This window comes from Mirounga angustirostris, unplaced genomic scaffold, assembly GCF_029215605.1.
Source record: "Mirounga angustirostris isolate CCGP_5_RB_7025 unplaced genomic scaffold, mMirAng1.0.hap1 SCAF_5, whole genome shotgun sequence".
In the NCBI taxonomy this organism is placed as follows: Eukaryota; Metazoa; Chordata; class Mammalia; order Carnivora; family Phocidae; genus Mirounga; species Mirounga angustirostris.
In genome coordinates, this window is record NW_026991713.1 from 44,616,009 (window position 1) to 44,635,962 (window position 19,954).

A 19,954-nucleotide genomic window follows, 5' to 3' on the forward strand; every position below is an offset into this window, starting at 1 on the left:
AGAGAGAAAAGAAGTTGCAAGAGATAACAAGGGCTAAATAGCCCCTAGGTAGTTGGGACCTGAGGAGTATCATTACAGAGATTAAAGACCACAAGACTTAAATTGCTATAGCTAATTCTGAGCTCACTCCTAGAGCCTCCTAGTTTTGAGCCAGCAGATAAACAGCATGTTATTTCTGAGTGAGTTGTAATTTCAAGCTGGGAGTACACCAATCCTGGATTTTTACAAAAATGGAAATGGAGAATAGCTATGCTAAAAAAGGAATAGTTAACTAGGCATTATATATGTGTGTTCTTTAAATCTGGCTTTAAAGAAGCATCTTACTTCATCATCATTTGTTCAATGATTTGGTATGTTTAATCAATAATTTAATTAGTTCTCCAGCCAACTGTATACTATAATGTTTATTTCTAATGGGATATTTTTATAGTCTGTGGACTATAGATCTAATTTCTTCAGTCCTTTTTTGGCCTAAGAGTTTCACACCAATGGTCTATACTCCATCGCACTGTACTGGGATTGAACGGTCCCAGAAGTCTGCTCCAGAGAGTAAGAGCCCACGGTGAGAAGTTCAAACTTACAACAAACTGACAATTATGACATAAACTAATACTGTATTTCTTCTCAAATTAAGTTCCCAATTCAAGACAAATTAAGGAGAGTGAAATTGGACCTTGTGATTTAAAATTTTAAGACTAAAAAGACAGATGGCCTAGACTGAGAGAATAAGAGAAAATCGTGTACTTCCAAAATGAAAATGTTAATGTTACTTTTAAGCAGGTATGCAATCTTGTTACTCATTCAATTTAAAAATGCACATTGAAACTATTTGATATTGAAATTAATGGGTGGAAACATGGAATATATCATCATACTTCAACTTGACCAATGAACACTTTTATTTATAAGAAATACCAATTGAAGATGTGGTTTTCATTCTGAAGGAAAAATAATATTCAATTCTTTAAATAGTGATTGCCGACTCCATTATGTAACTCAAACATCTGATCGAAACCACAGTGTAAAATAAACTTAAAGTGGTGTTTTATTTGAATCCTAATTTTTAATATTTAGCAACAATAAATATATATGATCAATATGAAAATTTAGTCCACATATCTTAGTTTGCTAGCAATGTGATTTTTAAATGATATAAAGTAAATGGCTAAGTAATTACAAATGTGAAACCTAAGGTAAATTTCTAAAATGAAACTCTCTTGTTTAAGGAAATATAAGTTATATATGATATGTTGCCTCATCAGTAGAATTTCAAGAAACTGTTTAAATTTAGTAATGTTGAGTCATTAGCCAACTTTTGGAGAAAATGACATTGTGTAATTGAGAAACAAAAAGCATTAAAAGAGATTAAAAGAGAGGAGAAAAAAAAGAAGAAGAAAGAAAAGACTGGCAGAAGAACACTCACAAAACTCAGAAGAGAGAACACTTTAAATTAAGGAAGAAAAAAAAATTCTAGCCAGAGGCAAACCCAATTTAACAAAACTACAAAGAGTTTCCAGGAGAGAAGGTGTTAATTTTTTATCAAAACTTGTGTCGTTATAAAATAATAAAAAAAAAGGTTTTAGCTTATTAGTCACCTGTTGGGGCCCTTCCCCCCTTGATCCACAACAACAATAATAGTAACAGCAACAATTACAAAGTATTGATTAATTGCCTACTGTCAACCTGAGACCATGAAAGTTTCAAAATAAAGTTCAAGAAATCCTGGCTCTAATATGAGATAAAAGAACAAACACTGAACAAAATAATGGTTTTCTCTTACACACGAGAAATGCCAAAGGAAATCTGAGGGAAAAAATCTGTAAAATGGAATTATTTATACAAAGTTTAATGGAAGAAGTAGAATTTGTTCTGATCCTTGAAGGAACTTTAAAGGTGTGTGTGTGTGTGTGTGTGTGTGTGTGTGTGTAGGGAATAATATATTTATGGTGCATATTTAACAGCTTTTATTCTAGTTCATATTTTAACGTCACCATGAAGCTATTCTATCAAAGCAGCACAACAAGGTAAAATGTGGAACTTTAAAATTTGTTTAAATAAGTTTAATGTTGGGCGCCTGGGTGGCTCAGTCGTTAAGCGTCTGCCTTCGGCTCAGGTCATGATCTCAGGGTCCTGGGATCAAGCCCCGCATCGGGCTCCCTGCTCCGCAGGAAGCCTGCTTCTCCCTCTCCCCTCCCCCTGCTTGTGTCTCTCTCTGTCAAATAAATAAATAAAATCTTTAAAATAAATAAAATAAATAAATAAATAAGTTTAATGTTAATAGTAAGAATAAATCCTACCACTCTAATATAGAGCCTTCTTGGAGTTGTTGCAATATGTGTCTACATTTAAACAGTTCAAATAATACCAAATATATCATTTTGTATTGAACTATTTTCAAAAAGATATTACATTTGAATTTTTGGAGAATAGTGAAAAGATTTTTCAGGTAGGTAAAGAAAGTGTGAATAAACTCAGAGCTGAGAATAACACTTGGAAAAAAAGAAAGCCCCCTTTATTTTTTTTATTCAAATATGTATTAAATTCTTACTCTGTGCCAGATATTGTGCTGTGTCTGGGGAGGAAATATATGACTGAAACTTAGTTCCTAACCTTAAAGAACTCAAAAGTGTAAGAGAAAGACCAATAAACAGCTAACTGTATTACAATATGATGGATGTTATAAAACACAAAGGATGAAATGATTAATTAGTTCAGAAATAGCTTCAAAAGGAAGTGACATTAAAGTGGGTTGTTGAAGGATGAAGGGTTACTTAGATGAATGGGGGAAGCAGCTTTTTAAAAAAGGACAAATCCAGGCAGAGAAAACATGAAAAAAAGCTCCTTTGTGTGAATCCTCAGATACCAGGTGGAAGAGTTTGGTCTTAATAAATAGGCAGTAGCAGGCATAATGACATAATAAAAGTAGTGTCTTAGGAAAATTAACTTATCTGTGGTATCCAGGGAGGCTTGATGTATGCAGAGACAGGAGGTAGAAAGTGGCTATAGTACTCAGAGGGGAGGTGGTGATGATGTATTAGAACAAGGTGCTGCCGAAGGACTGTTGTATCTGAGAGATATTTTGAGTGAAAAAATCCACCAACATTGATACCCCAATGCCCTGGCTCCCTTAGCAGATGATGGAGAGAAAGTATTAAGAGATGACTTGATGGAATTTTTTTAAAGGGGAGCGGGAAGCTACTGAAAGAAATGGAGTAGTGGAAAAAACGTTGCTTTGGAGGGCAAGTTAGATGGGTATTGAGGAGGGCACATTCTGCATGGAGCACTGGGTGTTATGTACAAACAAGGAATCATGGAACACTACATCTAAAACTAATGTTGTAATGTATGGGGATTAACATAACAATAAAAAAATTTAAATAAATAAATAAATAAAAAGATCACTTTTAGACATGTTACAGGTAATGTGATGGTAAACACCCAAAAAGCAATATGCTACAGGCAACTGAAAGTAAAGGCCTGCATCTAAGGAGCAAGTGTTAATCAACTTTTGGCAGTAAATTGTAGTTCGTATAAAAATATAAATAAAATCTCAGAATCCACTCTTTTTTTATTATTTCTTACAATATTAGCATTTCGGGCGCCTGGGTGGCTCAGTTGGTTAAGCGACTGCCTTCGGCTCAGGTCATGATCCTGGAATCCTTGGATCGAGTCCCGCATCGGGCTCCCTGCTCAGCGGGGGGTCTGCTTCTCCCTCTGACCCTCCCGACCCTCCCCCCTCTCATGCTCTCTCTCTCTCAGTCTCTCTCTCAAATAAATAAATAAAATCTTTAAAAAAAAAACAATATTAGCATTTCATAGACTGGTGTTTAGTAACATACGTAAAGGGAGTTATTAAGGAGGGCACATACTGCGTGGAGCACTGGGTGTTATACGAAAACAATGAATCGTGGATCACCACATCAAAAACTAATGATGTATGGTGACTAACATAACACAGTAAAATAAAATTTAAAAAAAAGAATTCTTATTGAAGCGTTAGATACACTTGACTAATTATATTCCTTAACATCTCAAAATGGCTTCTGCCTGGACATGTCAAATTCTACAGGGTTAACAGTGAATATGCCTGGTCCAGCCACAGGCATGGTGATGAGTAGGAAAACAGGAGGTACTATCATCAAGTTTCTACAGGAAGTCCGAGTAGTTTTAATGAAGAGCAATATAAGGCGGACACTTTGTCACCAGGAAAGAAAGAAAAACAATCAGAAACTAATCTGAATCAAGATCAAAGAAAGTCAGATACATCAAACCAGACGAAGATGACAGCCAAGCCTGAGCCAATTCAAGTAGTGGTGAGGTGCTCATAGGCATGAAAAGAGAAAAAAAAAAAAACAATTCTCAGGGCAGCAGTGGGTTATATCAGGGAGGCCACAAGGACTCAATTTTCTAGGAGGATGGATGTGAACACAAATGGCTCTTTGGTATTCCTGGGAGAAAAGGCAGGTGCGCTCCTGCGAAGTTGATGAAAGTGTCCTACACTCGAAGTAAAGTATCTGCCATTCACTAGCTGTGTGACCTTGAGCAAGTTACTCAGTATTTTTAGACTTCAGCACCTTCATTTGTAAACATATGTGGTTGTGAAGATTAAATAACAGAATGTGTTCTACAAATATTTATTGAGCACCTCCTATATCCCAGATGGTATGCCTGGTTCTGAAGATAAAAGATAACAAAGACATGGACTCGACCTTCAAAGATTTTAGAGTAGTAAAAGGAGAGAGTGATGAAAACAAATATTACAAAACCACCTGCTGTATGTAAAAGTGGAAGCAGGTTCAGGAGATGGTGTGCCTATACAAAGAAGACTGTGATTTGTTCTGCCTGGGGGAAGGCAGGAAAAGCCTCTGAAATGAGAGTCGGTGTTGAATTTTTAAGGATGATTTGAGTTTTCTAGACAGAAACAGCAGAAAAGGGTATTTGGGACAGAAAGGAGTATCTTGGAAAAGTCATGGAGATTTAATGGCTTGTTTGGGAGACTACCAATTTTTGTGTGGCAGAAATCATTTACAATGGGGTAAATTACTAGTGATTATCACGGAGAGATAGACAAGAACAAAATCATCAAGGATCCTCCATGCCAAGTGAGGGAGCTAGAATTAAGAAGTGACATCACCAGACCTACATTTAGAGAGATTATGAATAAATACTGGAAAGTGGACTAGGGCGAGGAGCAACCAGAAACAAATATAGGGCAATATTGCATAATTATGCTAAAGAACACACAGTATGGACATTATCTGTGACTATAAGACATCATAGCAATTATTTATCTAAAATCTAGATGTCCTGTTGGATATAGATAAAGGTACTTTTCTAATCCATAGAGTCAAATCAGTAAGAATATCTGACAAAAAATATTTGAACAATGCAATCTAATTCTATACATGCTTACTGATTGCTTTGTATATGGGACATCCTTTTAGAGGCTGGGGAAACAAACACAGCTGGGACCCAATTTCTGCCTCCAAGCAACTCCCATTATGCTAAGGGAGACAGATAAGTGTACAAATCATTAGTGCCACCCAATGGGTGAAATATTAGTAGCATAAATAAAGTACTATGGGAGTAGAGAATAGAGGGAAAGTTATGGGTAGAAATGTTTTCAGTGTCTCTGACCAGGTCGATTCAACCTCAATTGATCTATCAATACAAGGAAATAAGATATAATATGTTATTTATGTTTTACCCCTCTGGAAATCTACTCTACCATGAGATAAAGACTTTTAAGATTTCATAGGTTCAACAAAATGTCACATAAAGCATTACTAATCTGAGCCCCTTTCTACACAAGACTAGAACAAATGATAGAGCTTTGCATAGTTTGGTTTTTTCAGTCTTGTTCTTTGTGACTTATTCACATGGCAAAAGTTAAAGCCGAGGAATATGACCAAGAATTCAAAAAAGAAGCAAATATATGGAGGAAAAATATTAATAAGGTTTTATTTATGTGATACGGTATCTCTGTAACCACAATTGTCATCTTTGTAAACAACACAATACCATATTTGTAAAAACTAGAAATTATTTGGATTCCAAGTTTCCTAAAATATTCAAAGAATTTTACTCTGTAATTTTATATTGTTGTCCTACTTTTACAAAGTTCTAAAATGTCCAAAAGTATTTCAAACTTTACTCAGTTGAAAGTAAGCTAAATGTACTTGTGAAATATTATGTCATTATTTAGCTGATTAGTTAACATTTTATAGACAGCTAAATCATATGGATGGATGAAATAAAACTAAAGAGCTAGTGAAAATAAATGGTGCTTCCCTATAGCAATGTATCTTAAAAATTAACATTTTAAAATCTCATGTTTAAAAGACACATGCCCAAGATGTTAATAATTATTTTCATGGGCAGTTTGTTAAAGCACTCCATTTATATTAAAATCAAACTTGTGTAAACACGCATGTATAGTAGCCACTGAAGAATAATTTTTAAAATAATCACCATTAACGCCTATGATGAAACAAGCACTATACTGAAAATTTTACTTCTGTATTTGTTTACATAACCTTTAACAGAAAATGATACATAAACACCATAATCCAGCAGATCTCTAATGATATAACATTATTCTGGGATTTTACACAAGCTTTACAGTAAGTAACTAAAATGAGTTCTATACGTTCTTATTTCTTTTAACTATCAACCACATTTTATCTCCTGCCAAGCCACAAATGTTCTAAGATGCCTTATTCAATGCATAAACTAAAAAAGCAATTATATTTCTATAAGCCTATCTCAAATGACTTTGTAAGCCTCTCATAACCCCAAATAACCCCCTGCACAGGTTTCTATGAACTGCTATATTCTCACATGTTACTAACACAGAGAAAATCAGTTAAATTGTGTCTCCCATGACTACATCCTTCAACTGCCTTATGTTTTGTTTGTAACATCCAAGTTGAATGTGTCACATCTCATATTATCCAAAATGTGGCACAGCTACAGGAAAATGCTAATAAGATGGAACACAAAATGTACTGCATTGTATACAAGTAAATTACGAACCTTCTGCAGACTTACTCAAGACCCTGAAAAGTAGAGCAGTATTGATAGGGCAGAAGTTATCATCAATTAGTCACTCATGTTCTCATTAATTATGATAATCCTGGGTCTTATGGAACAATCATGAATGTACTTCAAACAATGTCAATCACAGTAATAATTATGAGCAGGTTGTCTAATTACATGGCTCATTCTGATTCTAGCAGCCCCAAAAATCACTGTGAATAATAACCACAGGCCATATGCTCTCATACAACGCTCTTAAAATGTTCATATCATTTAACTTCCCTTCACTTTTTAGGATTTCTTGACACCTTTCTCTTGGCTTTCCTTCAAACATTTACCCAATGCTGTTATATATATTGTAAATCTTAATATCCTTTTTAAGTCAATGAATGAGTTCCTAATAGAGGTACAGAAATTGTTATAATCTTTCATAAGTGATCTATTGACCCTCATTTCATAATTTTTTTGTTAACTTTTGACCAGACTTTTATTATTGAACACCTCGGAGATGCTATACTTCGGGTTAAATTCTGAGAAATGAGGGTAGAATAAACTCTCTAACCTGATGAAAGCATACTGTTTAGTAAGGGAGATTTACTTCCTGTCCTTTGCTGGTTAGCAGGAACTAATTCTTGCTCTTCCACATGTCACTTCAGGATCCTTTCCATAGATTTGAAACTTCAGACAGAGAATAGTTTCTTCATCTTTTCTAATAATCCTATCTCGACTTTGGCAGTGAGAATCTTTTTCTCTATTTCTACGCTTAATTTTTTTGACAGGCCAATAAGGCATTTCAATGAAATAAAATTTGCCAATCTTCTTTGATAACCACACATTTGCTTCTCACGTCCATCACAAGGACTCACTAATATTTTGCAGACACATTAATAATAAGTTAATGATGGCATTATAGTATTTAATTGATAAAATGTAATTCGGAGTACTTTTAAATGTATACTGACTAATTATCTTAAACAGAATCAATTTCTGTTTAAATTCTAAAGGAGGGGTGTCTGGGTGGCTCAGTCTTTAAGCGTCTGCCTTCGGCGCAGGTCATGATCCCAGGGTCCTGGGATCGAGCCCCACATCAGGCTCCCTGCTCCGTGGGAAGTCTGCTTCTCCCTCTCCCGCTCCCCCCTGCTTGTGTTCCCTCTCTCACTGTGTCTCTGTCAAATAAATTAAAAAAAAAAAAAAAAATCTTTTAAATAAATAAATAAATAAATAAATTCTAAAGGAAACTTTCTTATACCATTCAGTCTGGAAGAATTCCAGGGATAAGCTAATCAACTCCCTGAAGTTATTAACATGGATACCAAGTGGTCAATTCATTTTATGTTATTTTAATTTGTGAAATAAATAATAATTCAAATGACCTTAATCTGTAATAAAATTCTTATTAATTTGATGAATGAAATTTATTAGCACATCTTTTGTACTTTAATTTCAATATTTAGTGCTACAAATGGTCAGTTCATCAAATAACCTAGCCTGATAAAACTTTACATTTGTTGGGGCACCTAGGGGGCTCAGCTGGTTAAACATCCAACTCTTGGTTTCAGCTCAGGTCGTGATCTGAGGGTCGTGAGATGGAGTTCCGCATCAGGCTCCATGCTCAGCACAGAATCTACTCAAGATTCTCTCTCCCTCCCCACCCTGCCCCTCCTCCTGCTCTTTCTTTCTCTCTCAAATAAATAAAATCTTAAAAAAAAACACTTTACATTTGTTGCCAGATCATAGAAGTCTGTATTTTCAATGAAAATAAAAAGTATTATTTTTTTTCAAATTTGAAAGATTTAAGCCCGTAACAACTCCAGAACATACACGGCACTTATGGCCCAGAAAGTTAACCAATTCAGAAAGGAAGTTCCATATTTATTCCCAGATCTCCAAGTAAGCTACTATAATATCTATACGTTGATTGTGGTATTAATAGAGAAAATTTTCAACATTCAGAATGCAAAATCTGGACTAGCAATTCATTTATAAAGTGCAAAAGTATTAAAATATTAGTATTCTAGCATCATTCAGAAATTAAATAGGTATACTCAAAAGTATTTTGTGAAAGGCACTTTCTTTGCTCTTACTAATTTTTATGGTATTATTATTAATGAGTGATACTATTGTGATCCTCATTTTATACAAAGTTCACTGGCTTGCTCAAGGTTGCCTAAGAACTGGGGATTGAACCTGGGCAGTTTGCCTCTAGAGTCCATGCTCTTAGCCACTGCACCACGTTGGCCAGAATTAGAAGAAATAACAGAGCAACTCTTTGTATGCACCCCATTGGAAACCATTCTCAAACTCAACTAAGACCCAATGGACATAAAACACTGCTTCTGGTATAACCAGAGAGATTGGTTATGGGCATGACCCAGGCCCATTGCTAGCCCAGCTAGCAGGGCTGACCTAGCACTGAGATGCCACCAAAATCAACGGAGAGTCTGTTTAATATACTCAATAAGGACTGCGGTGAACTCAGACGGAAATTCTATTCTTGAGTCTAGTTACAGTCAGGAAAATCAGATTTATCATCTTTGCTTAATTGTAGCAAATGTTGATCTGGCCTAGAATGTTATTCACCCACTTTCTTCAGCCACTGAAGCCAATGCTGAGATTGTGTGGCTAACTTCCATGACAGCTATGGTGTAGACATGAAGCAAATCACTCATTGCAAACGTACTAGCACACAGGTGTGCATGTGTCTACTCACAGGCTTCCCTGTGGCTGGCTTTGTTTTGTTTTGTTTTTTCTGATTCTACACAGTTTTTTTTTCTTTCTTAAAAGCTTTTATTTTAATTCCAGTTAGTTAACATACAGTGTTATTTTAGCTTCAGGGGTACAATATAGTAATTCAACACTTCCATATATCACCCTGTGCTCATCACAACAGATGCACTCCCTAATCTCCATCACCTGTTTCACCCATCCCCCTAACCACCTCCCCTCTAGTAATTATTAATTTTGAATATGTGATTCACAATATTCTCCACTGAAAGATAATTTTTGGACCCTAAAGGTAATACCATTACACTTAAGTACCTAAGAGTAATAATAATACTGGTGACAATGATAGTAAAAACAACATTTTTTTTTTATTCTTGAAACTATCCCATGACAAAAACAGCATGGGTTATTTCATACATATTTTGAAGATGAAGAAACAAGATCACACAACTAGTAAGTGTCAAGGGTCAAAAATGTAATCCATGGAATAGGTAGAAAAAAGGAACTGAACCTCATTCTAGGAAACTGTAAAGTAACATTACTCTGATGAAAATAATTTAACTATCCTGTTAAAAGACATCTGTGAGGATTTGATATTTCACACTTATCAGTGTGCTCCCCATCTCTGGCAGAAAAACTAGCAAAAAAAAAAAATGGGTATCCAATAAATGTTTGTTAAATAGTGAAAAATGAGTCAATATAGATTAATCCCTGGAAACATTTTGTCAATTAAGGGCCCAAAGATGCCAACAAAATGCTTAGCAACAAATAGTAAAATGTTATTTTGTTGTGAGAAGCCAAATTATTTTCAGGCTTGGGAAGTGATATGGCTCGTCAGCTCTCAAAACAAGCCAACAATTCCAAGAAAAGCTCCTTATTGCCTTAAAACTAAGGCAAAAGCTTTATTTAAAGAGCTTTTATTTTTAATTAGTCATCTCCAGTAGTGTATTATGCTTAAGATTCTTCAAATTGGACCCATTATGTGGATAGTTGGAAAGAGAATATAATGAATGCCAAATCCACTCTGAAGGAGCAACTGACCTAATCTTATCTTTAATCAGACAACTTTGGAAATAAATAATATTTAAATGAAAATATGCCATTCTACCACCCCCACCACTACCACTACAACCAAGAGAAGACAAGTTTTCTTCATAAAGTACTTATCTTCCAAGTAAATTTGTGAAGCTTACAGAAAGAACGGGACTCAAAAGCAGAACTTAACTGAGCAGAAAGACACTCAAAATCTAAATGAAAAGAAATGGCTACTGTAACCAGATAAATTTGATTAAATATTAGAGAACATGTTTGAGCCATGTAATATAAACATAATAATAAGTAGCTAAATGTTCTATTATTCCATCAATTGACTAATCTTCTGAGACCAACTGTGCTAATTTTCCAAATTATCTATAAACATGAACAGTCTGATTGAGCTATTCCATAAACAAAGCAACTTCTGACAGAGGCATGATTGGTCAACTAAGAGCCAAAAAATACTAATTTAACCACACCTGCTAACTGAAACCACTACCAAAAACAGAATACAGTGTATACAAGAAACTGATATATAGCAGTTCCATGCTTATAATACCATGAGGTTTGTTCCACAGAAATTAGCAAAACAAAGGCCTCATTTTAAGTGCTTGATAATTCTTTTACTTAATTAATAAAGAGAATGAATAAAATGTATGACTGAATGTAATGGCAAACAAGTAACAGCAATCCATCAAAGTAGTTTACATAAAATTATTGAGCTGGTACATCGTTAACAGCACTCAAGAAAGGCATCACCGGACTATATGTAGAGAAGAAAAAATAGAATGATTAAAGAAATTAATCGGACATAGTTGTATCTGGAGTAGGTAAAGAAAGCATTCCCACATATTTTAAATTTTTAAAGAAAATATAACACAAAAAAGACAAAAGACAGCACTCTGATCATTGTAAAGAATTCTATTTCATCGGGGCGCCTGGGTGGCTCAGATGGTTAAGCGTCTGCCTTCGGCTCAGGTCATGATCCCAGGGTCCTGGGATCGAGTCCTGCGTCGGGCTCTCTGCTCCTTGGGAGCCTGCTTCTCCCTCTGCCTCTCTCCCTCTCTGTCTCTCATGAATAAATAAAATCTTTTAAAAATTAAATAAATAAATAAATAAATAAATAAATAAATAAATAAATAAAATTTAAAAAAAAAAGAATTCTATTTCACCAATCGGAGGGAGAGGTGAAAAGCCAAAGATATAAATGGTTTCATATAAAGGGGCTTTCCTACGTTTGTGAATGTAGATCCACAGAGGTTATTTAGCTCAATGCCAAAACATGTTCTACCCCAAATCATCTTCTTGAAATCGTGGTTGAGGAGAACTGCCTGAGCTGTGGACTGCATGGTGGTCTAGCCATTACCACACTCTTCAAACTCTTAGGAAAGATGGTCACAAAGAGGTGTACTCTCAAGACAAAATGTTTAATGCTACACGGTGAATCAACCTAAGTCTTTATCATTTCAAATGGTAATGGTATGGGCGTCTGGGTGGCTCAGTCAGTTAAGCGTCTGCCTTCGGCTCAGGTCATGATCTCAGGGTCCTGGGATCGAGTCCCGCATCAGGCTCCTTGCTCAATGGGGAGTCTGCTTCTCCCTCTCCCTCTGCCACTCCCCTCACTTGTGCTCTCTCTCTCTCAAATAAATAAATAAAATCTTAAAAAAAAAAAAAAAAAACAAGTGTTAAAGGTATAATTGAGGCAAAATCTTCAACAACCTCAAACTATTTATTACCCTTTGTGGGGTTTTTTGTTGTTTTTTGTTTTTGTTTTTTTTTGCCTTTCTCTTCACAGGATGCCCTTTTACATTTTTTTTTATTCATATCACTTGAACTCACTACTTCCCTTTCTCACATTCTTGTCTGGCAGTGTGAAAGTAACCTTGATGAAAAGAGGGAAGAAAAAAGTTCTATAAAGTGTTATGGACTGAGACAGTCACTCCTTGCTTAGAAATGAGTTGTGTTCTAATGTCTTTGAAAACATATAGCTGCCTGCTTAAGGATGATTAATAATTAGGAAATTAATAAATTAGCTTTGGTTGCCTTCTTAGTCCCCAGCCTTCAGTTTTGTTGTATTTGTGTTAAAGGCTTTGCAAAGCAAGTTCTTTTTAACATATCTGGGAAAAGGCTGAATGATATCAATGTTGAACAATACATATATTGTAGGGAGATAAACATTTTTACTAGTGGTGGTAAGAGGTACAGATTAATAATGGTATAATCTGCTATCGTATGTATGTTTGTGAACAAGGATGTCTAACAGAACATTTCATTATTTTGGTATAAATTTTTGGCATTATCATTTTTTTGGTTTATCAAATGCTGTCTGACAAGTTTTAGCAAGTGGAAGTATTCTGCTTACAAACTGCTCTTACTTGAAAAGGGAATGAATGGGTTGATTTTCCCTGCAATATTTCTAGATATGAAAAAGGATGGCCTTGCATTATTGTTGGGCTCCAGGTTCAGAAGAATTTTCTTCTTAGAAAGTGTCTAATCTTGTCAATTTATCAGTTGGTTTTGAAATTCCTATGGAAATGTAGAAAGACCTTGACACCATGCAAATCTGAATGTGGTCTTCGGAAGAAATACTTTATTCCAAAGGGAGTGCTCATTTATCTTTTATCTCTAAGTTTAAAATATACAAAAACCTGAAACACTTAGTGTCTTTCTGAATAAAATGACTTTGCTTTAAAGAAAATTCATTCTTTAAGAACATACAGGAGACTTCCATTTGCAGCTTTGTTTTAAATTTTAAAAATTTCGCATTGGAGAAAATGTGAGGTGATGTACTAAGAAAACCTCCCAGATACATACCTGAACATACAAAAGGATAAGTGAATATATATGAAAACTAAGGAATTATGTTTGCTTTTTCTTCTCTTCCTAAAGATATCTTACTTAATAAAAGTTGGTCTTCTATTAGAAGCAGTAAATGAAGCAGAGTTACATTTCCTGAAACTTAACACACCTTGATAACAAGCTCTTCAAAAGCTCGCATTTCCCAAACAATTGTGAGGCTAACGTCCTGATTCTTGAGAAAGAACAAGCGTAAATAAAAGTATGAATGCATTATCTGTTCTTCAGTTGTAGTTTCATCCTCAAAAATGCATTTGTGTCATAAAACTTCTAAAATCGTTAATGTATTTTCACAATTTACAAATGACTGCTCAGCCTTTTTCATCCCTTTTGTGAAGAAATGCCCTTAACAGGGCTACTAGCCCATCATTAACATATTTTGTAAAAAGCACAGAATTGGCCCTAAAGTGAGAGAAAATGTAAACACAATTTGTTATTGTAGTGGCCTTGGCGAGAGGTATTGTCATGTGTTAGTATAATAGGTATCGTTCCCGTTTTCACTGCTATTTCTCCTAGAGATTCTTCGTGTCTCTTTAGCCACCACTGGTTAGAATCCAAGTCTCTGGCCTACTTCTTAACACTGACATCCTTTCTGGATGAGCCCAATTTGTACACTCTTTGAGTGTTAGTGTAACCCTGAGTGCACTGGGCATATACACATTAGAACTTCTCTGATGTTTACTCGGAGTTCGGATATGGCAGACGAGACCCTTTCCTTCAGGGGCATCTGCTACTGTCCTCACTGCAGTTCTTACTTCCTCTGTGCACTTTTGTTTCTTTGTTACAAGCCTATTGTCCACCAATGCCCCAAACTGCTCTGATCACAAATGCTAAGGAAAAAGCAACTCTTTCTCCCAGAAGAGAGGGCGACAACTCACCAGTTCCACTGAATTAAGGAAAAAAAAATTTTCTATTCTTCAAAATAAAAAAATCTATGTTTTCAGCAAGGAACTTGCTTGCAGAAAGGAGGGAAGAGTAAAGGGAAAGCAGGAGAAGAGGTCTATTTTGAAGGCTGTGGTTCCCCAAGAGACCCAGGTAGACACTCCTTCCACCTTCCTTCTAGTCTTTCAATGTAAATGTCACTGCTAAGCTACTGAACAGGATCAAAAAGACCATAACCCTGTGGAACTAGTCACAAGAAGCCTTTAAATTTTTCATATTCGATATGTGTTAGTCATTTGAAAAAATATATATATCATTGACCAGTTGAAAACAATTGAATCTTCTAATTTACTGACTTCTCAGGAGTAGAAAGATTATTATAATGTGGATTTTGATCATAATAGACAAACACAACTACATGGAAAAGCATGAATATACAAACACACATTTATTTGATATTCAGTATTTATGAAGTAAGATTCTAAAATAAATATTTAATTTCCACATGATCTGTGACCCTATAGCCCTACTGAGCAAACATATTTTGATATTGATGAAGTATAGACAATAGTATCAATATACCAACTATTATTAAAACGTTTATTAACTAATTTTGAAAAGCACGCAAAAGCATTATTCCCTCCAGACATTAAGCCAAGTATGTATTTGAGAAATGAAGAGCTGAACAAGTAAAATATTAACAAAAACCAAGACGTTTTCTCTCTACCTTTCTATTCCCCCTCTCAATAGCAGAGTGTATATTATTATTTGGAATGCTGAAGCAGTATATCTTTACATTTAAACTGAAAAAAAGGGCGCCTGGGTGGCTCAGTCGGTTAAGCGACTGCCTTCGGCTCAGGTCATGATCCTGGAGTCCCGGGATCGAGTCCCGCATCGGGCTCCCTGCTCGGCGGGGAGTCTGCTTCTCCCTCTGACCCTCCTCCCTCTCATGCTGTCTCTCATTCTCTCTCTCTCAAATAAATAAATAATATCTTAAAAAAAAAAAAGAGCTCGGGTGCCTGGGTGGCTCAGTCGGTTAAGCGACTGCCTTCAGCTCAGGTCATGATCCTGGAGTCCCGGGATCGAGTCCCACATCGGGCTCCCTGCTCAGCTGGGGGTCTGCTTCTCCCTCTGACCCTCCTCCCTCTCATGCTCTCTGTCTCTCATTCTCTCTCTCAAATAAATAAATAAAATCTTTAAAAAAAAAAAACTGAAAAAAACCCACTGAACTCAATCAACTATATTTCAGTTCATCAATGATTTTCTCAACTTCTTTTTGAGTAAAAGTAAAATAATTTAAAAAGTAAAGATAATTTCATTGCGATGCCTGTTAACTTAGGCAGGCAATTACTGTTGGAGCACATTAAAATGATACTAAGTCTAATGGCAGGATTCACTTTTACTATTTTAGTCCTATCCATGATAGAGACAACTGAGAACGTTTTTTCAAGGTTTTGGGCAATACACCTTAAGATATCTTAAGTATTTAGCATAATGAAGTTTAGTTGCATGATTCTCCATTAATATTATCTTTATGCCCAGGTATGTGTCCTCATAAAAATTTAGGGAGAATTCCCAGTCTGCAGACTGTATCAGCATACAAAGTTATTGCTGTGTGAAGCTCCAGAGAATCCCAATTCATTTAACAAAAGAACATACGCTCATGTTTAATAATTCTCATTATAGCAGCACGTCCTTACAATGCTATATTCAGGAAACTAAAGGACATGCCTACAGTATAGATACAAACTATAATGAAAACCTATGCAATACGCAGAGGAGATATGATTTTGCCTGCAACAGCACCAGGTCTGTAAAATAAGGAATTCTTCAGAGTAGCATTTAACCATGCATCCTTTTCTTGTACTAAAACTCTTTATTATAGACTTTTTCGAATTAAAATGATCAAGAATTATTGAAGAATAGTAACTGTGTTGAGTGAGTCTTCCCTTTTTTTTTCTTCCCTTCCAGGGAACACAGTGAGATTTAATACGACTGCCATCAATATCATATTGTAACCTGATTCATCCAATAACGTTGTCAATAACAGCCAACTTTGATGAAATAGTGTCCAGCAAAAGGACTACATGCCCCTGAAATATATCCTTAGCCCTGAGCTGAAGAAGCTGCTTCTGATGATCTTGACACTTCTGTTTGATGAATGAAACATTATATAAGGCTTATATTCCTATAGCATAAACCACATTGCCAGTATAGATAAGAATTGATTTGGTGAGACTGAGTCTAGTTAAAAAGATTATAAAAATTACTTTGTAATCCATACATAATTGTTATAAATCTAGGGTGTCAAAACAGATGACTGGGCTTGGAGATGTTAGGGCATCTATACATAAAATCAATGCACCTTTCTAATGGAGCATTTATTTTCCAGGTACATGATGCCTACTCACATTTGTATAGTGGCTCATACATTTCAAAGACTTTGCAAGTTATTTTATCTTCACAAAAATTCTGTGAGCTTGATAAGTCAGGACAATTGGCCCCATTTTTCAAATGATAAGAAACAATCAGAGAAGTGAAACACCTTTCCTGGAAGCTGAATTTCTTCTTTCCAATCCATTCCCCTGACCTTACATCATACTACCTGTAAAGGCCCATATCTATAAAATGGTAAACTTGATTAGTTTGTTGGGAACAAAACTATCATAACAGTTTTTATTCCATGTAGTGTTTCTAATATAAAAACTGATTACTTCTGTATCAGAAACTGGCTCTGAACACACACACACACACACACTCACACAAAATCTAAGATTTTACTAACTAAGCAGACTAAGCAAATTTACTGGCCTAGATCAGAACAAGAACTTCCTTGGCAATATTATGTAATTCTGGGCTTCTTTATTGCTATTCCACTGAAGGTAGCTTGTCATAGCAACCACCCTAGAAAACTGAAATTGTATTTTCGTGCTTGAGACTCGGTGTGTAAAAATGATAAAAGCACTGTTTTTGAGATTAGAGACAAAAGAGGTCAGCTTCCTGAATTTCTTTACTCCTGACACAAGACTGACTTCTGATTTTTCTATTTTAGGCTAAGCTCTAGCAAAGCCCAAGCCTTGCACTCCTGGGTAAGCTTTTGTGCAATATCCTAATAGTATGAATTACTGCTGACACAGCCGTCACTCTTGTTCTTTCTGGTATTTCTTCCACTCTTGCTGATGCCATTATGAAAAATAGTGCTGGCACAGTCTTAAAGTCACTTATTATCCTCTTATCTGTGGGGCTAACTTATTCTTAAAATTTTGTTTGCAAAGAAGATATTAATGATATATAGAGGAGCAATTTGTTTATAGTTTCTTCTCATCGGTTTTTTGAATTGAGTATATTGAGGTACTCTACCAACTAAATAAAGCTACTACAAAGCAAAAGCAATCAGAGACCAGAATGTATTTATAATCTTTATGATCTGAACATAAAGAGACATCATAATAAGACCTGCACATCCTCACTATTGCCTAATTAGTTATAATGGAGTTTATTCTTTCATTTATTAGTTTAATAAGGCGAGCCTTCTATATCACTGTACTTACACCATCATTAATTCTCATTTCTTAATTATAAAATATGGATTTATAAGAAATAAAATCTTGGATCTTACCACCTTAAGGTTTTTATACTTTCAGTTCATGGTCTGTATTCTATTAAGAACAAAGTGCCAGGTGGATTATTTATACTTTATGTTCATTTTCAATACATCTTATAAATATGTTCTCCAGAAGGCCTACATTTATAACTTAACTGATAAAAATGATGAAAGAACACAAAAAATCATTCAGAGACAAATTCCAGTATAAAGACATTGAAACTTGGGATATATTGCCATGCTAACGCCATCAAAGGCTGTCAGTTTCCAGCCCATGTATAATTCTGTTGATTACTTTTTAATCCAAGATGTATTTTTCATAATGATGAATAGAAGGGATTTTACGATAGATAGCTGAATGAACTTTAAAAAAAGCTTACCTATATGAGTAGCATGTCACTTGTAATAAGGTCATTTTTTTAATATTGAAACATAATGAAATTATAAATCAGTGATAATCCACAGCATAATGAAAATTAAATGAAAATTTTAAACAAAGTTGGTTGAAAGTCATCTAAAAATCAAAAGATATTTTGGGGAATTGGAGGAATATTTTCAATATCCTTAAACATTTCAGTTTTAAAATTTCACATTTGTTAAAAGAATACTTTAAATAATTAATATCGTACAGCATTGGTGATTTTTCTTCAAAGTTCTTTAAAGGCATTTTCACTTATTTCCACTGCCATGATAAAGCAGATTTTTAGAATCGTGTCATATATGCAGACACATCTAGATACAGAGGGCTAAATAAAAGGATCTCATTGTTTGAGGAAATGACCCATGTTGCTTTTACAAAATAAGGACAACACTGCATGAACATAATGAAAACATATCAATCTGATATTACTATTATCACGGTTCCTCTGTGAGATATGTAAGATCACATTTTTTTATGCAGTAGAAGTTGGCTGAATTGATGGTAGAGAAGTTCTATCATGACTTACAGACACCTTCATATTTCATCTTGGTTTTACTCTTCAAATCATAATCATGATTATAACAGATAATTAGGTAATCACTTACTATTAATACTTTAAACATCAAAAAAGAGCAGTGCAAAATAAATACATGTTACTGCTATGCTATATCGCAGGTGAGATATGAGTTTCTGGAAGCTGACAAATGTTAGTATTTGGCAATTTTTACACAGTATCCCTTAAAATTCAAGTTCCAAAACAGCATATGCCTTGGGTTTCATTTAATAATAACACAGTCACTTATTGATTAATAAAAACAGATATAAAATGAAAACCTTATATTAAAAGACACATAAAAACCACACCTTCCCTCCACTTTTTCTTTTAGGATGTCTAGAAACATCACTGCTTAAGGGACAACAAATCCGACTTCAGGTTCAGACAGACAGATATATTCTTAGAGTACAGGTACCATGTGCATAACTCCTCATGAAGTTAATGACATCTTACTAAGTCATTTGATCCTAGGGTACACCTACAGCCATAATGTATTTTATAAATAAGCAAATATTTTAGCTAATTTTTAGTCACGATGAAGAAATATTAAGGAGTCATTTTTGTATATATTGAAATACTGTATACACAAAATATTACTTATGAATTACTGTTACCTTCTCAATCTTAAAGAATTTTCCTTTGTTCTCAAATGCAACAATCTAAGATATTTCTAGAAGAAAAGCTATACCATTTTGAAATCAATTTACAACCAACCAAACTCTATTCAGTTCTAATAAATAAAACAGAACTTTTTTGGAATACTTCAAATTTAAGTTAAATTTAAATTTTGGTTACCTTTTCTTTATTGGACATGTGATTTTCCAGATGGCATTTTCAG

The 19,954-nt window shown here is 34.8% G+C and overlaps 1 protein-coding gene across 1 annotated transcript in view; it reads right to left on the bottom strand.

Annotated features, from left to right (window-relative positions):
* The window catches only part of TRHDE (thyrotropin releasing hormone degrading enzyme), a 364,327-nt gene that overhangs the window by 155,456 nt on the left and 188,917 nt on the right, over positions 1-19,954 (bottom strand). The gene's annotated exons all lie outside the window — the stretch shown is intronic.